General features: G+C 37.3%; 1 protein-coding gene across 5 annotated transcripts in view; it reads left to right on the forward strand.

The window, feature by feature from the left end:
• Positions 1–23521, forward strand: part of LOC126755142 (protein unzipped) — a 114467-nt gene that overhangs the window by 38120 nt on the left and 52826 nt on the right. For all 5 annotated transcript variants that reach the window (XM_050467509.1, XM_050467510.1, XM_050467508.1 and 2 more), the window contains exon 3: positions 7212–7252. The gene's annotated coding sequence lies outside the window, so the exon portion shown is untranslated. The remainder of the gene's footprint in view (positions 1–7211; positions 7253–23521) is intronic.

Here is a 23521-nt window from a genome sequence, read left to right on the forward strand (position 1 = left end):
TCGTTATCCGTTTGCGATAGTGTTTTAAAGGCGGAGTTCTTTCGAGGTATTTTGTTTTTTTTCGGGCGTGTTTCAAAACCTAGCGCACAACCCTGCGGAGGGATGGTTCGCCTTATCACTTTAGCTCGCCTTCAAACGGATGTTCTTTGGCTATCCAGAAGATAGTTGGTCTAAGTCCGAAAGCCGTGAAATCGTTTCTGGCCACTTCCAAGTGTATAGCAATCAGAGAACTTTCCTCACTTGCGTGAATTTCTACACATGGCTCCATTCGTTACTACTTCCAAAAACTATGTAAAAAGTCAAAAAAAATTATTTTTAACAATTTTATCGTTTTTTTTCAAACGATTTTCCATTCCTCATGCAAAGTCCACAAATCAAATTTCCTGCTAATCCATAACTTCTATAATTGCAACGGTATTGATGTTTTGGTTGCACGCACAGTCAATTTAAGACAAATTATGTGGCGCTGCACAGCCAACGGCGCTGCCAAGCATGCCACCCATGTCAGACCCTTTCTCCTCAACCAATCGCTTACCCTAACACACTTACATATGCACATAGTAAATCCATAAATCGAGCTTTTCCATGAAAACACTCGCACTTGAGCGCAAGTCACAGCTGCGTGCATTCTGCTGCTGCTGCCGCGGCGGCTGTTGCCAAAGCATCACTGCGCACCGTTATGGGTTCGTGGCACAGCGTTGCATTGGCGCACGTGGAAAAGGGTGCTCGCCTGCAGAAATAAAAATAAAAATTCCGAAAGAAAATAAATAGAGGTTGGCGTAAGGCACGTGAAGCACCGCATGTTGCGGCACCTTAAGTCTAAAAAAGCGTGAATAATGCAACATGAAAAGTGCGCGGCGCTGTTGGCGGTGAGTGTGGCTTAGTCAGTCAGTGCGGCTCAGGTTCAATGAAACGACCCGGCGACCAGGCAGCGCGCTTCAAGCAAAGCTATCGCCAACGAGCGTACCGCAAACGGCCGACCATTAGTCAGTCAAGCTGGCGAACAGCAGAAGAACAAAAAAAAAACAATGTTGCCAGAGAAAAAAAAAACTAACGAACCATTTTTAATGGTCGATGAAATTTCTTGGCTACGACGAAGGCAAAAAAAGTAATACTGTTCAAAATAAAAATGCTTAGCAAATGTTCTTTGTTGTGTATGTGTCTCGATAAGGCCCGTAAGTCTTCGCGGTGCTGCATAATTCTGCTTACAAATGTTGCCTTTTGTTTTACGATTTTTATTACATTTTCTTTTTTCTTTCCACGCTCAGTCTTTATTCGTGCGATTACAAGCATTTTTCTTTTTTAGTTTCCTTTTTTCTTTGTTTTTTTTTCGGCTCTTCGCTGGCGTTGCTCAGTCGCAGCGAATTTGTTCAGGTATCCACCGCCTTGTAATTTACAGCAAGTAAAATACCGTTGCGCTGATTTAAATGTGGCTGTAATCAGTGAAGCTTTTAATACATAACGGTATTGAACGCGATAGACTTGAACTTTTGGCTGTGGAACTCACAGCGTAAATGATGTGTCTTTAATCATTCAAGATAGTGTGCTGTATTCTAAATAATAACCGTTATTCGTGCGCTTAGCTGTCGGTCGTAGCTTCAACTTACTTCATATTGACAAGTTCGGATACTTCAAATCAGTTTTTGTTTGAAAATTACGAAGAAAGTATATTTTAGAAAAATTTTCTTAGTAAACTATAAGGTCAATCGAAAAGTCCCAGATCTGAGACATAGATGGCGCTACTAAAATTACAGTTGAAGCAGAAACTTGCCTTGACGACGAGTTACCGGACACTGTCCCAAGAAAGTCCACCATCAGAGATTGGTATGCGAAGTTTAGACGTGGTGAAATGAGCACCGAAGACGCTGACCGCAGTGGACGTTCCCACGACAGTCGGGTCTAAGTAATATCTGGCCGAAAAATGTGAACTCGGTAGCATTCCTCGAAATTTTTTAGGAATGTTTTCCGCCGCTGCAACAACAACCGCACTGGACGTCCAAAAGAGGTAGTTACCGACGAAAACCTCACTAAAGTCCATAAAATTATTTCCAAAGGTACTCTAAGGATCAAAGTATTCTTTACGGAGATTGCGATATAAGAAAGCTCTGTGCAAAGTGGGTGCCGCGTGATTCGGAGCCATGTTTGGAGATGTTCAAGCATAATAATCCCGAGATTTTGCATCGATATGTGACAATGGATGAAACATGGCTTCATCATTTCACTCCGAAGGTCATCCGAGTGGACTGAATGCGACAAACCCCCTCTAAACCTTGGAAAATCGCAGCAGACGGCTGGCAAGGTTTTGGGGTCTGTATTTTATGATGCGCATGGTATAATTTTTAGTGACTAACTTGAAAAAGGAAGGACCATGAATAGTGACAAAGAGTTCTTGGACCGTTTGAGGGATTTGAAGACAAAGAAAGTGTTGATTCGCCAAGGCAACGCACCGAATGAGAAGTCAGTAAAAACGTTGGCTGTAAATCCATGAATTGGACTTCGAATTGCTTCCGCATCCACCTTATTCCTCAGGTCTTGTCCCCGAGCTACCATTTCCAGTTCTCAGAACACAAAAGAATGCTCGCTGGGTAGAAATTTTCGTCTAATTAAAAGGTGATCGCCGAAACTGAGACCTATTTTAAAGCAAACGACAAATCGTACTAAAAAATGTTACCCAAAAGATCACTGTAATCGGTGTAACACATTCGAGGGGAACTATGTTGAATAAAAAAATCGAATTTTGTCAAAAAAATGTGTTTGGCTATACTAGACTAATGAATTTTCAGATGACATGTTATATGATATAGAATTCCACAAAAGAAACAGTTTGGATAACTCCACAAAGCTTGTATCCTTTCTCTATTTGCTTAAGCCAGTTGTTTGTTCGATTCGCCACGCTCCAAATTTTGGCCAAACGTAGCTGTTAGTTGCTGGTAGAAAACAGCGCTACTAATGTCGGTTGCTCTAAGCGCTTATTTTATACACTCTCTATGCCATTTAAGCTCAGCTTAAAGATTATGCACGCTTCATTTCACGCTTAAAAAGTGAAAGATCATGCAAGACTGCCTACTGCGCTGTGATCGCTGTAATGTCTTCGGCCATATTTACGATTGTTTCAACTTGAAAGCACTATCATTATTGTAACTTTAATTATAACCTCATTTTTTGCCGCTTTCGAGCACAGCTTCAGCATAAAAAGTGCTTACAACAACGCGCAGCTCGCTGATTCAGCACTTCTTCTCGCTTTTCCGTGTTCTTATAATTGTTTTTGTGCTTTTTTTCTTACACTCTTGTAATGAAAACTAGTTTCAGTACGCTAGCGATGCTTGAAGTCAACTACCGTTTTGCTGTGCCCGGCACGTAGTCTCCAAACTCTTACAACAGTTGCGCTTTTATTTTGCCAGCTCATTTGCTCCACGTCTTTGTAGTGCTCTTATTGTACGAGTAGTTTATTGTTGTTGTAGCATAAATACCGCGCTTTGCTTTTTGCCAGCCTCTTAATTTTTATTGGTCTTTTTATGGCTGTTTATTTTTACGCTTTAACGAGTGGCTCACTTTGTCACATCTGTGCCTCGAACGCGACGGACTCTTCAGTGGTTCCATTATTTGCAACGGTTGGCAACTTCAGCTTGTTTGCCTTATAATATTTTGTTTTTTTTTTGAAATTTTTTCGCCTTAGAAAACTCATTAGCCAACGCGCCTGTGATGAACACCGATTGTGTTACCATTGCGTTAACCCGGTGGAAGACACGGAGGTCCAGTGAGATATCTAATGCAAGTACTTTGTTGTGAATTTTCAAGAAAATTTTGAGTGGATTCAAAAAAACTACAATATGTCTTGCGGAACCGGTTCGAAAGTGGTTGCAAATAATTTTTTGTGAATCAAGGTCCTCCTCCACCTGGTCTTCCAAAGGAAGGAAGGTTTTCCTACGCTTCTCCCGGTGGGTACTGCGTCGAATACTCCCAGATATGGAGTGTTACCATTCATTCGGACGGCATGACCTAGCCAGCGTAGCCCCTGTCTTTTAATTCGCTGAACTATATCAATGTCGTCGTATATCTCATACAGCTCATCGTTCCAACGAAAGCGGTATTCGCCATTGCCAATGCGCAGAGGATCATAAATCTTCCACAGAACCTTTCTCTCGAAAACTCGTAACGTCGACTCATCAGATGGGCCACAAATCTTCCGCAGAACCTTTCTCTCGTGAAGTCGTGTGAACTCGCCCGAAACCTCTAAGTTATGTGTGCCATAAATCCGGTGTCGTCACTCTTCAGCTCCATATTACTTCAAATCTGATCTCCATTGCTTTAGTAGTATCACTTTTGAACCACTCTAAGTCGCAAAGTCACAAAGCTAAGTTATGCTGGGTCGTCGTTTCAATCGCTTCATTTATTGACATTTCAATTTTCTGCATTCGACGCTTCATCGATCGTCCGTTTACTTCTTTGCATCTGTGAAAGCCCGGCTTTGTGCTCATATTGATTTGTTTATTTATCTCGCTGCATTTGCATGCATTTTTGCTGTTGTTTTTGCAAATTAATAACTCTAATAAAATGCTAATAATATTGTGTGCCAGTTTGGTTTAATGATACTCATTAAGATTGGTGTTCTTTTATGGGATTGGAATGTTGAAATGATCGCGTGAATGAGTTTCGTTTGTTTAGCTCTCGAGATTTTACTGTAAATAATTTAATATTAGCTGGGAATTGTGTTTATATGTAGTATATAACATAATAATATTATGATGAGGTTTGTTTTGTCTAGTGAATGCAATAAATTTGGTTTTGGTCCATTAGGCAGCAGCTTGGATGGTCAAGAGTTTGGCAGCACTTAATTATTTCAGTTTAGATGACAGAGAAAACGCTCAGAACAACAACAACAAATCTAGCGCAGAAGTTGGTTGAGCAATAATTTTTGTCTCTCTTATGTTTTAAGCTCACCATAAGTGTTCTAACCGCTCTTCGTTCGATACATAAAGGAGGTTGAGGAAATCTGGCGGTTACGCGCACAGTTCGGTATCGATCAGTTCTTTAAACTGGTAATATATTTAGAAGTTTAAAGTTCTGTCAGTATATAGCAAGGGCTGAGTGTTTTATTTTATAACCATCACCCGCATAATCGTTTCAGGCCTTTTCAAACCCGCTTCGTGAAAACACAAATTAAGTTCGCCAGTATATGATCTTTATCAATAAAATCTCGAAAAGATGTCCTATAAGTACTTGGCTTTTAATAAGCGAATTCCATTGTTTTCTTTATTTTCTACAATAACCTTAGATTCCCCGTGAGGGAATTTCTCAAACCTTTTTTGAGCAGAAATTTTCAAATTATGAACTTTTTGCCATTAGACTCAAGTGACTCGACTTCAACCTGTCGAAAAGGAACTCATCCTTGATAGAAGCTTTCATGGAAGCCAAAAAAACAAGAAAAGAGTGAGCCAGGCATTGGTTGCCTTATGCTGTTGTAAAGCAACACTTGGGATGCTGTGGTATCTCTTACCAAATGTTGGGTTTTGGCTTTAAGTAACCGTAATTCAGCTAATACGGTTCTGTGGTGTATTTGTCGGTGGAGAGCGTTCGGTAAAGCCACACTCGCTAAACAGCTAGAACGCGTTTAATGATTGGCTCTCGTTGGTATCAGTGTTACTCTACGTACAACATCAAAATTGACACTTAATGCCTTTCGAAATATAGCACCTATGGGCATAGCCGGCAGATTCATTGTTGTGAAGGTTGGTACAGGACTCCGGGAAACTAAATACATTAAGGATCCCAGAGGGGGACATTCCAAAATTCTCTCTCACTTCACCTGCATTCCTGATAACTTGGACCACTGCACCGAGAAATCTACTACTAACGATATTTTCTTCGCCCACATGACTCCGAGATGTGGCTGGGACGGAGTCGCTGAAGAAGAGGCACAGTGAGCTTTTTACGGATGGGGCGAAGTTCAACGGGTAGTTTGGTGGGGAGTCTTTTGTCGGGAGCTCTGAATGAACTCTAGTCTATCAGACTATGGTAGCGTCTTTCAAACAGATGTGGAATCCATTGAGATCGAAGTGTCTTTTCTTTTAAGGAGATATGCATTCACTCTGATAGCAGAGCTGCTATATAGACCGTGAGCTTGCTGACAGTGAGCTGAAAGCTAGACATAACTATCAACTTGTAAAGCCTATGGCTTGCAAGAAAAGGCATCGATAACTAAATTTTAGAAAACGAACGAACGAACAGGGATTTCTCTGTCTTCGTGCACTCAGAGGCTTTATCTATAAGCCTCGTAAGATCTCAGCAAACGTTGGTCAGTAATCAAAACTTGTGGGCTAGGGAAAACTTTCTGTCCATGTGTGGATAGTAAAAGTTCCACCGAACTTCCAGCTCTTAGCTCGACTCAAATCGCCACAATGATAGGCATCTTAACTGAGCAATGTTCCATTGGCACTCATGCCAACTAGGAAGATGTGGTGGAAACATCCAGACAATTTCTCCCAAAGTTTCCAGCTTTCGCCAGATTAATGTTGAAGCTTATCGGTTGCTGTACATTTTATGAATTCGCCGAATTGGCTGGAATTAATATAAGCCGCCTCAATAAATTTTTGGCTGGCTTTAGACGTTTTGTCCGTATGCGGCGGTCTTTTTGATCAATACCTGGAGTTTTGGGTATCACAACGGACAAGCGACTCTAGCAGTCGAAGTGAGATTATTCATGGCTTCACGAAGTGCTATACAAAATGAATTTGTAGTATACGAACTGTAGTTGAAGTGGTACACGAAGTGATTTTGTGTTAAGAGAAGTGATTTTCTGTTATACGAAGTGCTTGGGTTTTGGTTTAAGAGCTAACAGCTTTCAATTTTAAAGTTATTCATTGTTATATATAGCTTTTACTGGCTAATATCTTCTTCTAGGGTTGTAATTTCTAGGTTTCTTAAAAAAGTTGTTGGTATGTGGCATTGTGAGACTAACTTTGATGGTGATATTAGGTGGCAGTAAGAATTACTAAGTTGCTTTACATTTTTTCTGCTTCCGAAAATTGTTACTGCCGAAAAGTCTTTCCGAAAAAAATAGTTCTCGATATTTTCTATTAAATTAGTGCAAGCCACAGGGATGAATGAAATTTTTATCTAAAAAAAAAATTTATAAATATTAATTTGAATTTTTTAAGGAAATCAAAAATTAAAAAAAAAATTAATGAAATTAAATTTTTTTTTATTTTCAGGAAATTAAAATCTATTTAGCGGTCTAAATCTAAATTTTTCGGTAAGTTAAATCTATAGCCTATGTGATCAAATTTGACCCGGACAAATCTAAGAAAAATCTATATTTACATATAATATTAAAAATAAATACGTAAGTATTTGAGATTTACGAATATCCAAAACCTCTATCTGATCAAATTTGAACCGGACTGCTCAAAAAGTTATGTTCACATACACACCAGAAGAAATAATATGTTCGTATTTGAGCCTTACGAATAGCCAAACCGCAGTCTATCTTTTTTTCTTCCATTGTGAAAATTTATAGACTAAACCGATTAAAAAAAAATCTTCCAAAGAAAATTTCAATGAAATGTCATTCGTTGCGAGCAAATTTTGTCTATAACCCATGTAACTATTTCTGTGTATAAACGTACATACTCGTATATATGTAAACTAAATGGCACTTCCCCTACTTAACCCCCAAAAAGTCATTAGCACTTCCTTTCTCCACAATTGTAAATTAAAATTTCATTGAGTCGAAGACAAGTCCACAAGTTACTCACACACACACCTACATACATAACTACACACCCTGTATGAAAACAATAATATTTAAATTGAGCCATGAGCAGACAACTGCTTAAATGACAGCGCTGGAACTTAAGTGTTTGCTGACCAATTGAAAAATGAGCGAAATAAATATATGCAAAATTGAAAAAGGAAAAATAAAGAAATTAAAAAAATATGTGAGAACAAGCATATCGGAACGAAAATTGCACGAATGTCCAATGCTCAATTGAATGACAGCAAATACACTTGAGCTTGCCAACAAATACATACATGCATTTTTAGTTGTGTTTGTGTGTGTGCGTTGGCAGTTGGTGTGAATATCTGTGCAGCAATTGTCGAAGTGACGCGCTGTGAGTCCGATGGGAAGGTGGCACCCCAAAAGTGCAAAAAGTGTCGCAGTCGCTGATATGTTAATATATGTTTATACATATATACATACACACAAAAATATATATACACATACATATATATAGGTACATTGTTTTTATAATGTATGAAAATATGCAAATTTGCAATGAGTAGCCAGCAAAGGAAGCTGTCGTCCGACACTTCACAGCCCTCAAGCCATACCTTACACTGTGCCAAACACATATAATTGTACTGCAGTAACGGTAGATATGTACGTATATCTCTACAGGGGTTACACAGCTTAACCATTCGTTCCAATTGCTTGCTTGGTCAGGTTCATCAGCACTCGCACCCACCCGAGTGTCTAGTGGTGCACCGGAGCTTTTCATATTCATATTCGTTATCACGCGGCTGGTTGCTTGTTGTTGTAGTAATAAGTGCACGAATTTGCATTCTATATATAAATATGGAACATATATATCATATAAGTATATGTACATATGTATATTAGTATATCAATATGTCTCTGTTACGGTCGTTGGGTGTTCGGTGTCAATTGTCGTTGCCAATGATTACTGCTGTTGTTGTAATTTGTTGAGGAAACAGTGTGTTGGAAGTGAAAAAAATTAAGCAATATTTTCAAGATCACGCAGAACGCGACTTACTTATTTATTTTAAATTTCTTTTAAAATTTGTTTGCGTTGGGGTTGCCAGCTGTTTTTTTATTAAAGATTAAAAAATGTAAAGATATGGCATGTATGTAGCCCATATATTAGAATTAAAATTTTAGAAATTTGATATGAAACATTTTAACAAAAAAGTTTGATAATATAGAGTTGCCACATTTCTAGAAATAATAAGAAAATGTTAAATAATGAAGAGTTTAAGAAAGTAAAATGTTAGACAGTAAAAAATTTTGATGTAAAATATTTTAATAAAAACTAACTATGTATATATGGGGTAGGGTTGCCACATTTCTAGAAATAACAATATGTCGTTGAAAAAATTAAGAAAGCAAAATTAGACGGTAATGCAATAATACGCCATTTATTACGTTCACTTTTTATTTTCTTAAAAATGTGGACAAAAGAGTTGCCAGCTGTCTCGATTTATAATTAAAAAAATTAAATTTATAGTATGTATGTATGTGGTCAATATATTAAAAATAACATTTTAGAAAATTGATATAAAATGTTTTAATAAAAAAATAGAGAGAATAGGGTTGCCACATTTCTAGAAATTATAATAAACCGGTGAAAATTTTAAAAAGAAAGTTATTAGAAAGTAATGCAATAATGCGCTATTTAATACGTTCACCTTTTATTAAAATGAAATGTGAACGAAGGAGTTGCCAGCTGTTTCGATTTATGATGAAAAAAATTTAACGTTATTTAGTTATGAGATTGATAAAAAATAAAACTTTGCAGCACTGATGTAGATAAAACATTTTAACAAAAAATATATAGCATGTGGTTGCCACATTATAAGAAATTACAATATGCCAGTGGGAAATTTAAGAAAATAAAGTATTTAATAGTAATATAGTTTCTTAAAAGATGAAGTAAAATTTTTTTAGCGTCAGTGGTACCTCGTGGGTAATCAAATTTTTTAGGGTCATTGGTATCTTGTGAGTAATACGATCTAAAGTCTCTGGTGGTTTTCTCTTAAATACGGCTCATGATTTGAGGCCATTGGAGCGAGACTAAATGTCACTACGAGCATGGCACTATACTCGACCTTCTTAATGAACTCGGGTTGCGCCTGCAATGCGATCGAGAAAAAGAGAGCCACGAGGAATTAAAGACATCGTTTTCATTCCCCGGTAGAGAAGATTGGATCAATGGGTCTGTAATTGACTGTTCCAACGGCGAAGTCTAGATATTCGCCGACGGATCGAAGGGTGAAAAAGGAACAGAAGCGAGCTTCTTCTGTAGTATTCCATACAGATAAGGCAGCTTCAAACTAACTGACTACAATTCAGTCTTTCAAGCCGAAATTTTTGACAAAACAAAAGGTGCCAAGTGGTCTCTCACCAGCAAGTTCATAAGCATTCTAGCTAGACAAGTGGAATTTAAGGTTATCCGTAGCGCCAATAATATCATCTGGCCACAAATTTTTCCACTAGACGCTCAATTGTTCATCTGACAGGACGATTATGACGACCATAAATTGGACGTAGCGTTCTTAAAGTAGTTCCGAATTTCGGTAGTAAATTTTAATAATTTCGACTTGTCGTTGGATCGTATATCTTTTCTTGATGAAATGGCAAACCTTACTGAAGAGAAATGCCAAAACAGCGGGAAAAGATGTGGCGCCGTTTGCTGTCCCTATCGGTCTACTTTTGTAGTGTCTCTAATGGAAAACCCAAGCCACACAGAGCATACCACAAAGTTACTTTGGGATAGTGTTGATGGTGGGCAGACAAAAAATGATGAGAATGATGAGACGCTGGAAAATTATCTATGTGATATCTGTAATATTTTACAATAGAATCCTGTACAGAAGCAAATTTTGAGCAAATCCGCAAACCTCAATCGCATAGATTCAAGAAAACTGCAATACCTTAACGTGTAGGAATACTTTGAAACACTTTTTCTACCAATATCTTGCAGTTTAGGCCTTTAGAGAACAACACTGTGCTTCAAACCGCTTTCGGGTCATATGCACATACATACATATTTACATACATATGGATAGAGGCAAATTATGCTCATATTCTGCTATGCGTTTGGCACACATTTCGAACCACATACTCTGTGCATTATTCTATAATCTACCCACTGAGTACTAAGCATATTCCTGGCATTATTTTCACTTGCTCCGTTGTCGGCCGAAGGTTAAGTGGGTTGCCCGGCAGCTTACACAAGCTAAGCCACATGAGTTGTGGATGCTTGTGGCTCTGGAGCACAGCTTGCTTTCTAAGCACACTCTCTGTATTTATATAACTATTCAAGGCACACCTTGAACCACAAGATAAATCATAGTTTAAGGTCAGTTGTATGGGTGACAACTTTTCGAATTTTCGTGACAGTAAAAATAGTTAACGAAGTGAGCACTTATGTGTAATAAATGTGTTTATATAATATATGGATATGTCATGTAAGTGAGATTTATTTATTTAAATTGAAATGATTTGTTTTTCGGTTATTTTGTTCATTTATTTGTTTGTTACACGGCTTAATTTATTTATTTTATTGACATTTTTTTCGCATAGCAAATGATGTAATGCTCCAACTCGCGTACAATTTGCAAGCGAGCACATTAATAGTCAGTAGAAATGGGCAGAAATAAATTGCTTGTCAGTCATTGCTAGTTTTTATTGGACAATATAAGTTTTTCTACAACACAGAGTGTCTCATAGGCTTTATTTTTATTTTGTGCGTGATTTATTCCAAGCATACATGTTTTTGTTTTTTGTTGTTTCCTTTTATTGACATGCAGTTTTTGTTTGGACTCGGTGTGTTTTGACAATTTGCATACAATTGAATTGAATTTGTTTACTTCAATTATTTTTTGTTTGTTCGTCAAAGGCCAGCTGTGTGATCAGTTTTCTCTCGGGTTTCCAGCAAGACCGTTTTTATGAGAGAAAAATTTATATAATTCTATACGTATGTATATACATATGTATTTGATATCCAACTATTTTGAGTTGACAGCAACTATTGCAAGTTCTTTTCTAGTCAAAAAATTTTAGAAGAGTTCCACACTAGAGAGCTTTCGGTTTGCATAAAGAACAAAATTTTGCAAACATGCCTTTGAATCAATAGATCACAGTTGGCTAAGTAGAATATGTCTAAAAAAGTTTAAAAATGTAAATAATCCAATAAATGTCTTAAAAAATTTATTCAAGAATTATATTAAGGATAAGTCCACATCATGTTGCCATTATTCTTATTCTTTATTGGTGTAAACACTGCTTACGAGGTTATAACCGAGCTTACAACAGCCAGTCGTTCATCTTTACTGTTTGGCGCCAATTGGAGATTCCAAGCGAAGCCAGGCCCTTCTCCACCTGGTTTTTTCAACGGAATGGAGATCTTCCTTTTCTTTTGCTTCCCCAGGCGTGTACTGCGTCGAATACTTTCAGAGCTGGAGCGCTTTCATTTATTTGGTCGATGTGACCTATGTAGATAGCGTAGCCATTGACTCCTAATTCGCTGAACTATGTCAAATTGACATTGTCAATGTCGTCGCATAACTCGTACAGCTCATCGTTCCATCGAAAGCGATATTCGTGTCCAATGCCATAAATATTCCGCAGAACCTTTCTCTCGAAAACTTGTAATGCCGACTCCTCAAATGTTGTCATCGTCCATGCCTCTGCACCATGTAGCAGGGTGGGAATTTTGAGTGACTTATAGAGTTTGGTTTTTGTTCATCGAGAGAGGACTTTACTTCTCAATTGCATACTCAGTCCGAAGTAGCAACCTGTTTCAATGTCGAGGCTGACATTGTTGTTGCTGTTAATACTGGTTCTTAGATAGACAAAATTATCAACGACTTTGAAATTATGACTGTCAACAGTGACGTAGGACCTTAGTCGCATGTGTGACAACTGTTCGTTTTATGACAAAAGATATTACTTCTTGCCCTCGTTCACTGCCAGACCCACTTGCTTCGCTTCCCTATTCATTCTGGAGAAAGCAGAACTAAAGGCGCGGTTGTTGAGGCCAATTACTTCATTATCATCGGCGTACGCCAGCAGCTGTATACTCTTCAAGAAGTTGGTTGCAGATCTTAATATGCAGCTCGATTTACTTTCTATAGGAGGAGATTGAAAAAGTCGCACGATCGATGTCTGAAACCTCGTTTGATATCGAACGACTCAGTGAGCTCCTTCCCGATCCTGACGGAGCTTTTGCTTTTGCTCAACGTCAGTTCACACAGCCGTGTTAGTTTTGCGGAGATACCAAGTTCAGACATATCGACATAAACGCAGCTCCGTTTCGTGCTGTCGAAAGCAGCTTTGAAATCGACGAAGAGGTGGTGTATGTCGATTCTCCTTTCACGGATCTTTTCCAAGATTTGGCGCATGGTGAATATCTGGTCGGTTGTTGATTTGCCAGGTCTAAAGCTACACTGATAAGGTTCAATCAGTTTGTTGACGGTGGGCTTTAATCTTTCACACAATACGCTCGATAGAACGGTAGTTGGCGCAGATTGTGGATTCTTCTTTTTTGTGGATTGGACAGAGCCCACTTAAATTCCTACCGTCGGGCATGCTTTCGTCCGATCATATTCTATAAAGGAGTTGATACGGAGTTGTACTAGCTCATCCAGCAATCCATCGGCCCCCTCCGCTTTGTTGTTCTTCAGACGGGTAATAGCTGTTCGAACTTCTTCCTGGTCGAGCAAGGCAATGGAATGTCCGCTTCATCGTCATAGATTGGGGAATCAGGTTCACCATCCCCTAGTGTTATGCTTTCACTGCCATTCTGCAGGCTGGACTGTTTCCTTCATAATTTTAGCATGCTCTGGATATCAGTCACTAGATCACCTCTGTGGGTTTTACAAGAGTATGCTCCAGTCTTGAAACTTTCTGTTAGTCGCCGCATTTTTTCGTAGAATTTTCGAGCATTCCCCTGTCGTCCAGTTTGTCAAGTTCTTCGTACACTCCACTTCGGATTCTCTTTTTTTTTGGTCTGCAAATGCGACTCGCTTCTCTCTTCAACTCTAGTTCTACAAGTATTCCATCCCACACGTAATGTGTGATTACCTGAAATAATTTTTTCGTGTTTCAAGGGCTATTTCATGCTTTTAGAGGTTGTGGAGTCCACTGTATACTGGTTAGCATAAGCACCACAACATTTTTGGAGACTATGGGTTCTTCTTCTTCACAAAATAATAATTATTTTTTAATTTGAAAACAACGAGCACGCCAATGTTTTGCAACATGCAATTAAGACCTCCAGTCAGTTATCAAGCAAATTAATGAAATCCTCATCTACATACGAGCAAATATATTTTAATTGATTAAATTTGACGGCTGCGCGGACATGACTTGCTTTAAATTAACATGAAAACAACAACGCCCACTAGGTGAGAAAGAGCAATTAGAATGCGCATGCAAACAAAAGGAGTCAAATGAGAAGGAATAAGGTACTGCTGAGAGCGGAGAGCAGCGCGGGCGGCGGTTGCCGTGATTGAAGGCAAAGTGGAAATCAAAAGCAGCTACTCACGGCCACTTGGCTTAACGGAAGTAGTAGCGGAACATAATGCACAGGTGGCTTGTCCGTTACTCAGCGCCACACATAATTGTGGCTTAAGCGAGCGGCTTTGCTCACCTGGGAGGAAGTACTTGTGAGATGCCGCAAGCCTGCCGCAAATATCAAATGAGTTGTGGGCGACAATGGAACGCAGCTGACAGTGGTTGACAGCTTTTGTGTCGGCCTGCACGCTGCTCGCTTGACATTACGGTGCTCGCGCTTTGTTGCATGTCAATTAGACGCTTGACGGTAATTAGAAAATTACGAAATTACCGCACAGAATGCCCGAGCTGTCAACCAACGCACGTTGACAGTTCGCGTTAAGTTTGCCTGACAGCGATTACGACGATTAAGCGCTTAAGTGGCGCAGCGATGAAATTGAAAAATTGAGGTTAACGCATGGCGTAAAAACGTGAGGAATTTAAAAATTATGTGTGCGGAAAGTCTAATTGTTTGTTCTTCTTCTTCTTTTTTAACCAACGCATTAGTTTTTGGAGGTCATTAAAAGAGGTTTAAAAATATTGGAAATAAAGGTATTTAGATTATAAGTGAGTAAACAAGAGCAGATGTGGCAACTCTAAGGAAAAAAGTAAGGGTTCTTATTAAAAACCAGCAGCCTAAAGATCAAATTTGGCTATAGAATTCTGTCAAGCTTTCGTTGAAGTTCGTTACAATGAGGTTGAAATATAGTAACTCGGTAATCATTCCTTTGGCGACCCGGGCGTAGGGGCTGGAATCTATATTAGCCACCCCAACAAATTTGCGATAAGCTCCATAAGTTTCTTCGATATGCGAACCTCTTTTTATTTATACTATAGACTATTTGACATCATAAGGAACTGTCTCAGCTATCTAAGTGGATTCATTCAAGACATTTTTCACTGGGATCCACTCCGTAACCTAGCCTTTTTACTGTAGGAATAGCAGAAAATATATATCAAAAAGTAAATCTCTCCGAGCGGTGTGTGTGCTCTAGCCGAGTGACTATACTCTCTTTGAGCTCGCTGACTGTGCGCTCAAAACTACTGAAGTAGTGCATGACCTCACTAGTGACGGTTTCAAGTTTCTGTATTAGATTTATATGGGTACCCTTAGTTAGGTGAACATCTTTTCCCAATTTCCAATCGAACAGTCGTCACTAATTCCAAGAACCTCTTACAATACAGTTCACACTGCGACACACTTGAAGCTGTTCCTATGTCTTCTTGTGTTCTAGCGTTGGACCTTTGGGTCTCCAGTAAGCTCAGTAAGCGCTGGTTAACGACCAGAAGTTGATCGACTGTGATATCTTTCTGGCGCAGAGTGAACTGTAAGAGGTCCTCCGAACTACTGGCCTTAAGCAACGTCGATATCGCCACAATATTCTGATTGGATATTGTCCAATAGGTTCACAAGCGGTGCGGCTAAATATTCTGTCGGACATTCTTAGTCAAAGCTGTATGGAGGAAGACGAGCTGACGTCATCTTGTCACTTCCTCCTCTATTGCCCGACCTTTGCCAGAATGAAGTTAAAATATCTCGGTAGACCTTTGGCGAACCTAGCGAAGTGGGATTGATACTAATTGCCTTAATAAGTCTGAGGTGAGCTCAAAAAGCTTCGTCGATCTAACATATGATAGTCTGGTGATCCACTTTTAGAAGATTACAGGTAACACAAACGATTAATATTATCTGTGATTCATCGATTTTAGATCAACCCTTCGACTTTACCTAACCTGGACGTGGTTCAACCATTAATATAGATTCATATGCTTGCGGTTCTATTTTCCTTACGAATTTGCTCTTTTATGAACCTCTTCAAGTTACATTCTGACTTTATATGTATTTTTGGAGCATCTTTTCTTTTTACTGATGAAAACTTTTTTGTAGGCTGATTTTCTACCAAGGTAACTCCCTTTTTCCCCATTAAGCTGTGGAATAGCCAAACCCACATGGTTCGTAATTATTTCCAGAGCTCTAGCATACATGTTTACTGTTTTTTTTTATCGGTTTTCAAGAATATAAGTAAGTAGTTTCGGGGCTAAATGTATAGGAGCGCAATCATAATCGATCCATGGGACCTTTTAAATCGGGTTCTTGGTATGATTTTGGAATATTGCATGTTTCAGTTTTTCGCTCTTTTCGCGAATATCCATGTCCATGAGTTTTAACTGACAAAAACTTGATAAAAACCTGTATTCGGATCCATGAAAAATAAGACTTCGTAACTTCGTACTTCGTGGCTTTACATAGTGAATCTAACGGTTTCGCATGAATTATCTTTTGAACGGGTTATTTCAGCTTTCATGTGATATCTAATACTCAAAAACCTTGAAGCCATCGAGCAGTGGGTATAAAAACAATGAAAATATAAAAATTATGCCGTTAAAAGTGTGAAAAGAATCCACTTAGTGTTAAAAACGGAGTTTAATTTAATTAAAAAATGATACTTACAAGTAATGAAGCTGTTGTTGTTGTTGATGGCATCATTTGATAACACTGACATGCATATGAACGCTGAACCGTCGAGCTCGAGCGTTAAGTTTACTAAACCATTACTGTTATTTGTGTTGCTGTTGCTTTTGTTGTTGTTGCTGTTGCGCTGACTGCAACGTGCTTGCATTGGTATGTTGATGTCGCACACAAGATATAACCATATTACTTGTCAACGCTACACAACAATAGAATTTATATTATGCACGACTGCATTTTATGGCCACAAACACACGAGTTACTAGAATTTTAGGTGCATGCAGGGATGTATGTAAGTCGTGGCATATCATTGCTATTGTCCATGCTGTCAGCGGCAGTCGGAGGCTATGATTAGTGCTTGGATACATATGTATATATGTATATGTGTTGAAGGAGTATGTAGATGACAAGAGAGTTGTAACTGATTGACATTGATATTTCAGACTAGTTTTATTGGAACTGGTTTGTAACTAGTTGAGGAGAGACCAGAAAAATTTTTTTAATTTTGCTTGAGAATGAAATATGATTTCTTTAGTTAAAAAAATCGTATTATTTTTGTGTAGCATTTGATCCTATTGCTCCGGTAACTAGTTGCGAACTAGTTAGAAATATATAAAAGCTGTTAATTAATTTAATTAAAATAATTTTAAAAAATTTATTAAAAATTTTCAATAAATTAAAAAAATTATCAATAAATTTTAAAATTTAAAAGCCTGAACTAGTTATAATTTAGCACATTTCGAACTAGTTTGTATGGAATTATTTGTTATTTAACCAAATTTGTACTAGTTTGAAGAAAACAAGCCGAAAATATCTCAGATAAACTGATTTCTATAGTGAATTCGTACTGGTTTAAGTGTAACTAGTTTCTGTTCGTACTAGTTTAATTGCAATTAGTTTCAGAGTAGCTGAAATGAGGCAGAAAATATGGTTCTGCCTTTCAATAAAAAAATATGCCAAGTTTTCTAGAGCTAAAGTATCTAAAAATTGTAACTACTTATTTTTTGAACGAATTGTTACTACTCTTTTAGTAACTAGAGCTGAACCAGTTAGAAATATATTAAAAGCTGTAAATATATATTTTCCTTTCAATAGTTAAAAAATTGTATTTTAATTTTTCAATAAATTATAAGACCTATGAGACTGAACTAGTTATTCTTTTGGTCAAAATCGGACTAGTTTGGATGGAACTATTTATTAATTAACCGATTATTATTTTAGTTAACTCGTATTAGTTTGACAAGTTAGAAATGCTTGAGAGAAACTTATTTCTATAGTGAGTTTGTAGTCAATTGATTGTAACTAGTTAGTCTATACTCAAGAGTGACCAGAATAATATGTATAAATAATAAAATATAGTTCTACTTTGCAAAAATAAATGTGTATATTTTCTAGCATTGAATATGTACCTATTTTTTTTAATGCATTTTCTTATTCTGTTAGTAACTAGTACTGAACTAGTTAGGTAACCAGAAAAAAGCTGTTAATTTATTTTACTTTTCAATTGTAAAAAAATGTATTTTAGCTTTTCAATAAATTGTAAAACACAAGAGACTGAACTAGTTATTATTTAACCAAATTTGGACTACTTTGAAGGAAACTAGTTATAAATGGCCCAGTTAATATAAATGTGTTTTCTTTTTAGGGAGCTGAAAAATGCAATTTTAGATATTTTTATTACTTTTTCGTAAAAGCGGTCCCGGGTACTAGTTGGGAACTAGTCCGCTTCATAATTTATTTTGCTAGCAGCAGCATGTGTCGTGCACATTTGCTTATTACTATAATTTATTGTACGTATATACCTATATGTACATATGTATGTAAAGTATGTACGTATGTATGTTTGTTCAACCACTTACATGCTAAAACGAATCAGTAGCGCGACGCCAACGCATTTTAGTGCTTGTCAAAGACATAAATAGAATAGTTTGAGTTCATTATCTAACTGTCATTATTTGAAAAGCGGTTGTTATTGCTTTTTTGTTGTAGTGCACATGCAATGACATTATTAAGAAATATTGTGATTATTTGCACGCAAGCTTTAAATATATACAGTTATATAGTATGTATTACGTCCATACTGTCACGTGGGTGCTTATTTGATTTGCTAGGGCTATTTTTAGTTAAATATTCGATAAATAATTTGAGCTTTAATATACATCGTATATATGTATATATTTAGTTGTTTATAGTTTGGTCATGTGAAGTTTTTTGAGATCACTCTTCTATCCTAGTATTTTTCTTGCCCCGTGAGCACTTTTCTATTATTTTTCATCAAGATTTTGGTTATTGAGTTGTCCATGCTTGTTTTCTAATGTCTTTTGTATATCTTTCCATCGGCGGCACTTAAAAATGGTCGCCGTATATATCCCTGTTGTTTAGACATGATCCCAACAAAGGTTATAATAAAATGGCATAGTCATTGTCTGAGGTTTCTTAGTTCCTCTAAAAGTTATTTCTACTACTGACTTCTCGGTTAAATATAGAAAGATTTCATTCGAGCGAAAGAAACAATATTCAGTTGGTACAGTATGCCTCAGAACACGCTCAAAATGGCGGTAAAACTTCAAGGAATGCTGAACAGTAAAGAATTTCTTTTATCTTTAAATAGTTTCTCCTTTCTTTTAACAATTATTTGACCCAGCTTCTCTAAGGAAGAGAGAGGGCTGTGTGGCTCCACGATAATCTTAGTCTCCAACATTTTTCCAATGATTATTGGATCAGTTGAAAAGTCCCAGGCCTGATCCATAGATGGGCACCGAAGACGGTGAACGCAGTCGACGCCAAAAAAGATTGTTACCGACGAAAAACATCAAAAAAGTCCACAAAATAATTTTGGATGACCGTAAAGTAAAGTTGTGCAAGATAGCAGATACTCTATAAATAAGAAAACATTCATTAATTCACGAATATTTGGGTATGAGAAAACTCTGTGCTAAGTGGGTAACGCGCGAGCTCACTTTTGCCCAAAAACAACGACTAGTTATTGATACGGAGCAGTGTATGGAGCTGTTCAATCGTAATAAGTCCGAGTTCCTCTATCGATATGAGATAATAGATGAAACGAAGTCCAATCGACAGACATCTGAGGGAACTGCACATAAAGAACGCGAGCCAAAGCGTGGAAAAATGCAACAGTCTGCCGGCAAGATTATGGCGTCTGTATTTTGGGATGCGCATGGAATAAATTTTATTGACCACCTTGAAGAAGGAAGGACCATAAATAGTGTCAAAGCGTTCTTGAACCGTTCGAAGGACGAAATTGATGAAAAGGAGCCGCATTTGAAGAAAAAGAAGTGCTGTTTCACCAAGCTAATCAAAAGTCAGTTTAAATGGTATGAATCGATGAATTGGACTTCGAATTGCTTCCGCATCCACCGTGTGCTTCAGATCTGGTTACCAGCGCCTACTTTCATTCTCAGATCCCAAAATAATGTTCGCTGCAAAGAAAGTGTCACCTCTTCGTGATCGCCGAAAATGAGGCCTATTTTGAAACAAAGGACAAATATGGTATTGATAAGTTGGAGGGTCGCTCTAATCGACATATCAAACTTGAAGGGAACTATGTTGAATAAAAAAAAAACGAATTTCGCCAAAAAAATGTGTTAATTTGAAATTCTTTCCACTTCGACCGATTGGATATCCACTTTCAAAGCACTATCAAGAAGCTGGCAGGAATAACTGAAGAGAGAACCAGGGAGGACCTGTAAGACGACCAGAAAGCCATAATTTAATATTTTCCCTAAACTTTTTGCTAATACTACGTTCCACTACCCAGGAACTTTAATAAAATGTTTTCCAGCATCTAATATATGCCCATACATATGGACACTTGCCAGAATAGCCTGCTTTGACGAAGCACTGCACTTAGCAAATCAAATATTTGCTTAGTGGCAACGCCGTGCACTTTGCTCCAAAAGATTTATGTGTTTTATGGTAATTTTTTAGTGTCACTAGAAACTTTAGACGTAACTAAATATGCTCATGTATCCATGTGTGTGGCTGTGTGTCTTAGACGAAGGATGACATAGTGAGATTGGTATAGAACGAACATACATACATATATGTATTACTATTATATACCACATATTGTAATAGTGCTTATGCGCTGCTAATACGGACTATGTCATCATACAGTGTGCGACAAAACTAAAGCACGGAATCTGCCTTGTCGGTATTTAACCGAATAAAATCATAAAGTAGGCATTACGTGATGTTTTATTGATTTGTATTATTAGTTCATGTATTCTTCTTTTAAAATTAGTAAAAATTAAACAAATTAACTTACTAAAATATTATATAAAATTAAATATATGAACAACTCCAAAAATCTGGTGCGACAAAACAAAAGCACATAACTAAGAATTTACATTAATTGCACATTAATTGTTTGTCAAACGGTTTTTAATGATCAAAAATGTTGGATATGTGTAGTTATTACCTAATTAGAAAAATATTAATGCATATTCAGTTGCAGTTCGTCATTCAGTACGATTGGTTGTTTGTTAAAGAGAAAGATATTTCAATGGCTCGAAATAAGTATTCTGTTCATTTTAGAAAAAAATTTGTTAAGGATTTTAAGAAAAGAGAATCGGTTATGACTATTGCAAAAAAGTTTGGAATAAATCATCCTAATGTTTCCCGAACATTTAGCTGATTTGGCAAATCAAGCTCTTTGGTTACAGCGCATAGAGGTAGACGGCCGTGGAGAGCAACCGAACGAGAGGATAAGGGAGTCATTGGGGCAATAAAAAATTACCCTTTTATATCGGCAATATCTATTGTAAGACAATTACGGTTAAATATATTACAGAGATCCATACAACGTCGAGCTGTCCATGGTTAATTTTCATGCTACCTGTAGCAAGTTATTGCAAAAAAGCCGTATTATTTATTTAAAGAACAGACTGGCGTGATTGGAATTTGTGAGGATGCACATAAATTGAGCGATTACCAAATGGCAATCTGTACTTTTTTCTGGCGAATCGAAGTTTAATATCAAAGATTGAGATGGGCTGAAGCTGGTAGGCAGACCGAAGGGACAACGCCTAAATCAACGTTATAAAACAAGCGCGGTGAAACATGGTGGAGACAATGTACTAGTGTGGGGTTGTTTTCCAGGGAATGCAATAGGATAAATTCATCATATAAACAGTATAATGGACAAATATAAGCATAAAAATATTTCTCAGAATATTAATGCTGCCACATGTTGCAGAAGAAATGGCTTTAAAATGGAGTTATCAACATGACAACGACCAGAAACACACTGCTATTTGTGTAAAACAGTGGTTTGTTGATAACGGGAATGAGATTTTGAAGCGACTCGCACAATCACCTGATCTCAATCCCATAGAGAACCAATGGTAAATTGTAGATCGAAAAATCAGACTTGAGAATTGTAAAAATAAGGCCGTTTTATACATTCAAGTGAAGGTAGCATGGAAAAGCATTTCCTGGGACATATCAAATAAAATTAATTGAGTCCATGCCTAGCCGATGTGCAACTGTATTCAAAAATAAGGGATACGCAACCAAATGTTGAAAGACATAAATTTTTCAATCATAAAACCATTTCGTGCTTTTGTTTTGTCGCACCAAATTTTTGGAGTTTTTCATATATGGTATTTTATATATTTTTTTAATAAGTTATTTTGTTTAATTTTTGCTAATTTTAAAAGAAGAATACATGAACTAATAATACAAATCAATAAAACATCACGTAATGCCTAATTTATGATTTTATCCAGTTAAATACCGACAAGGTAGATTCCGTGCTTTAGTTTTGTCGCACACTGTATTTTCTTTGGAAATTGCTCCATTGCTTTAGAAAATGATTTGTGCCAAATTTAGTGAAAATATCTCGACGAATGAAAAAGTTTTCCATACAAGCACATGATTTTGATCGTTCAGTTTGTATGGCAGCTGTGTGCTATGATTCTAACATTCTGTTCGGAGATTATAGCTTGAGATAATAATCCGTGAGAGATTTGGTGAAGATATCTTGTAAAATAAAAAAGTTTTCCATACAAGAAAATGATTTTGAACGTTTAGGTTGTATGGCAGCTATATGCTATATAGGTCCGATATCAGCAATTCTAACAAAAAAGCAGTTTCTTAGGGAGAAAAAAACATGTGAAAAATTTCAGATAAATACCTCCAAAATTGAGCGAATAGTACACGTATATAGAGATAGACTGAGATGACAAAATCTATTCAGCTCATCATGCTGAACATTTATATAACCTATGTACATACATATATACTTTATAGGGTCTGAGACATTTCTTACTGGATGTGACATACGTCGTGCACAATTTATTATACCCTACTCTTGGTTTAAAGAAGTCTCCGAAAAGAAATGAAACAAAGAGACAGTTTAGAATAGGCTAAGAGCTTGATCCTAACAGAGATCTTATTTGGAGAGCTTAGAACGCCGGTCCGTTGAGGTATCTAAAGCTCCTGTATAATAGGAATGAGATTATCAGTTTGTTTTGGTTCGCCGAGTATAAAACTACCGAGGTAAGACCGCCGAGATGTTTCAGCCGTAGTCTTGCAAAAACTAGACTCACCTTACTCCATAACATCCAATGCCCATTTCACAACTAGCGTCCGACAATATTTTGAGCTTTATCGCATGAATACCTAATGGACAGTGTCCAGTAAGAATTCTTACGATTGCCCGCATGTACTTCAGTAGATCTCAAGCGTTCTACGCTAAGCCGAAAAGTGTCTCGCAGTAGCACCTAAGCTGG

Source organism: Bactrocera neohumeralis, chromosome 4 (assembly GCF_024586455.1).
Source record: "Bactrocera neohumeralis isolate Rockhampton chromosome 4, APGP_CSIRO_Bneo_wtdbg2-racon-allhic-juicebox.fasta_v2, whole genome shotgun sequence".
Lineage (NCBI taxonomy): Eukaryota > Metazoa > Arthropoda > Insecta > Diptera > Tephritidae > Bactrocera > Bactrocera neohumeralis.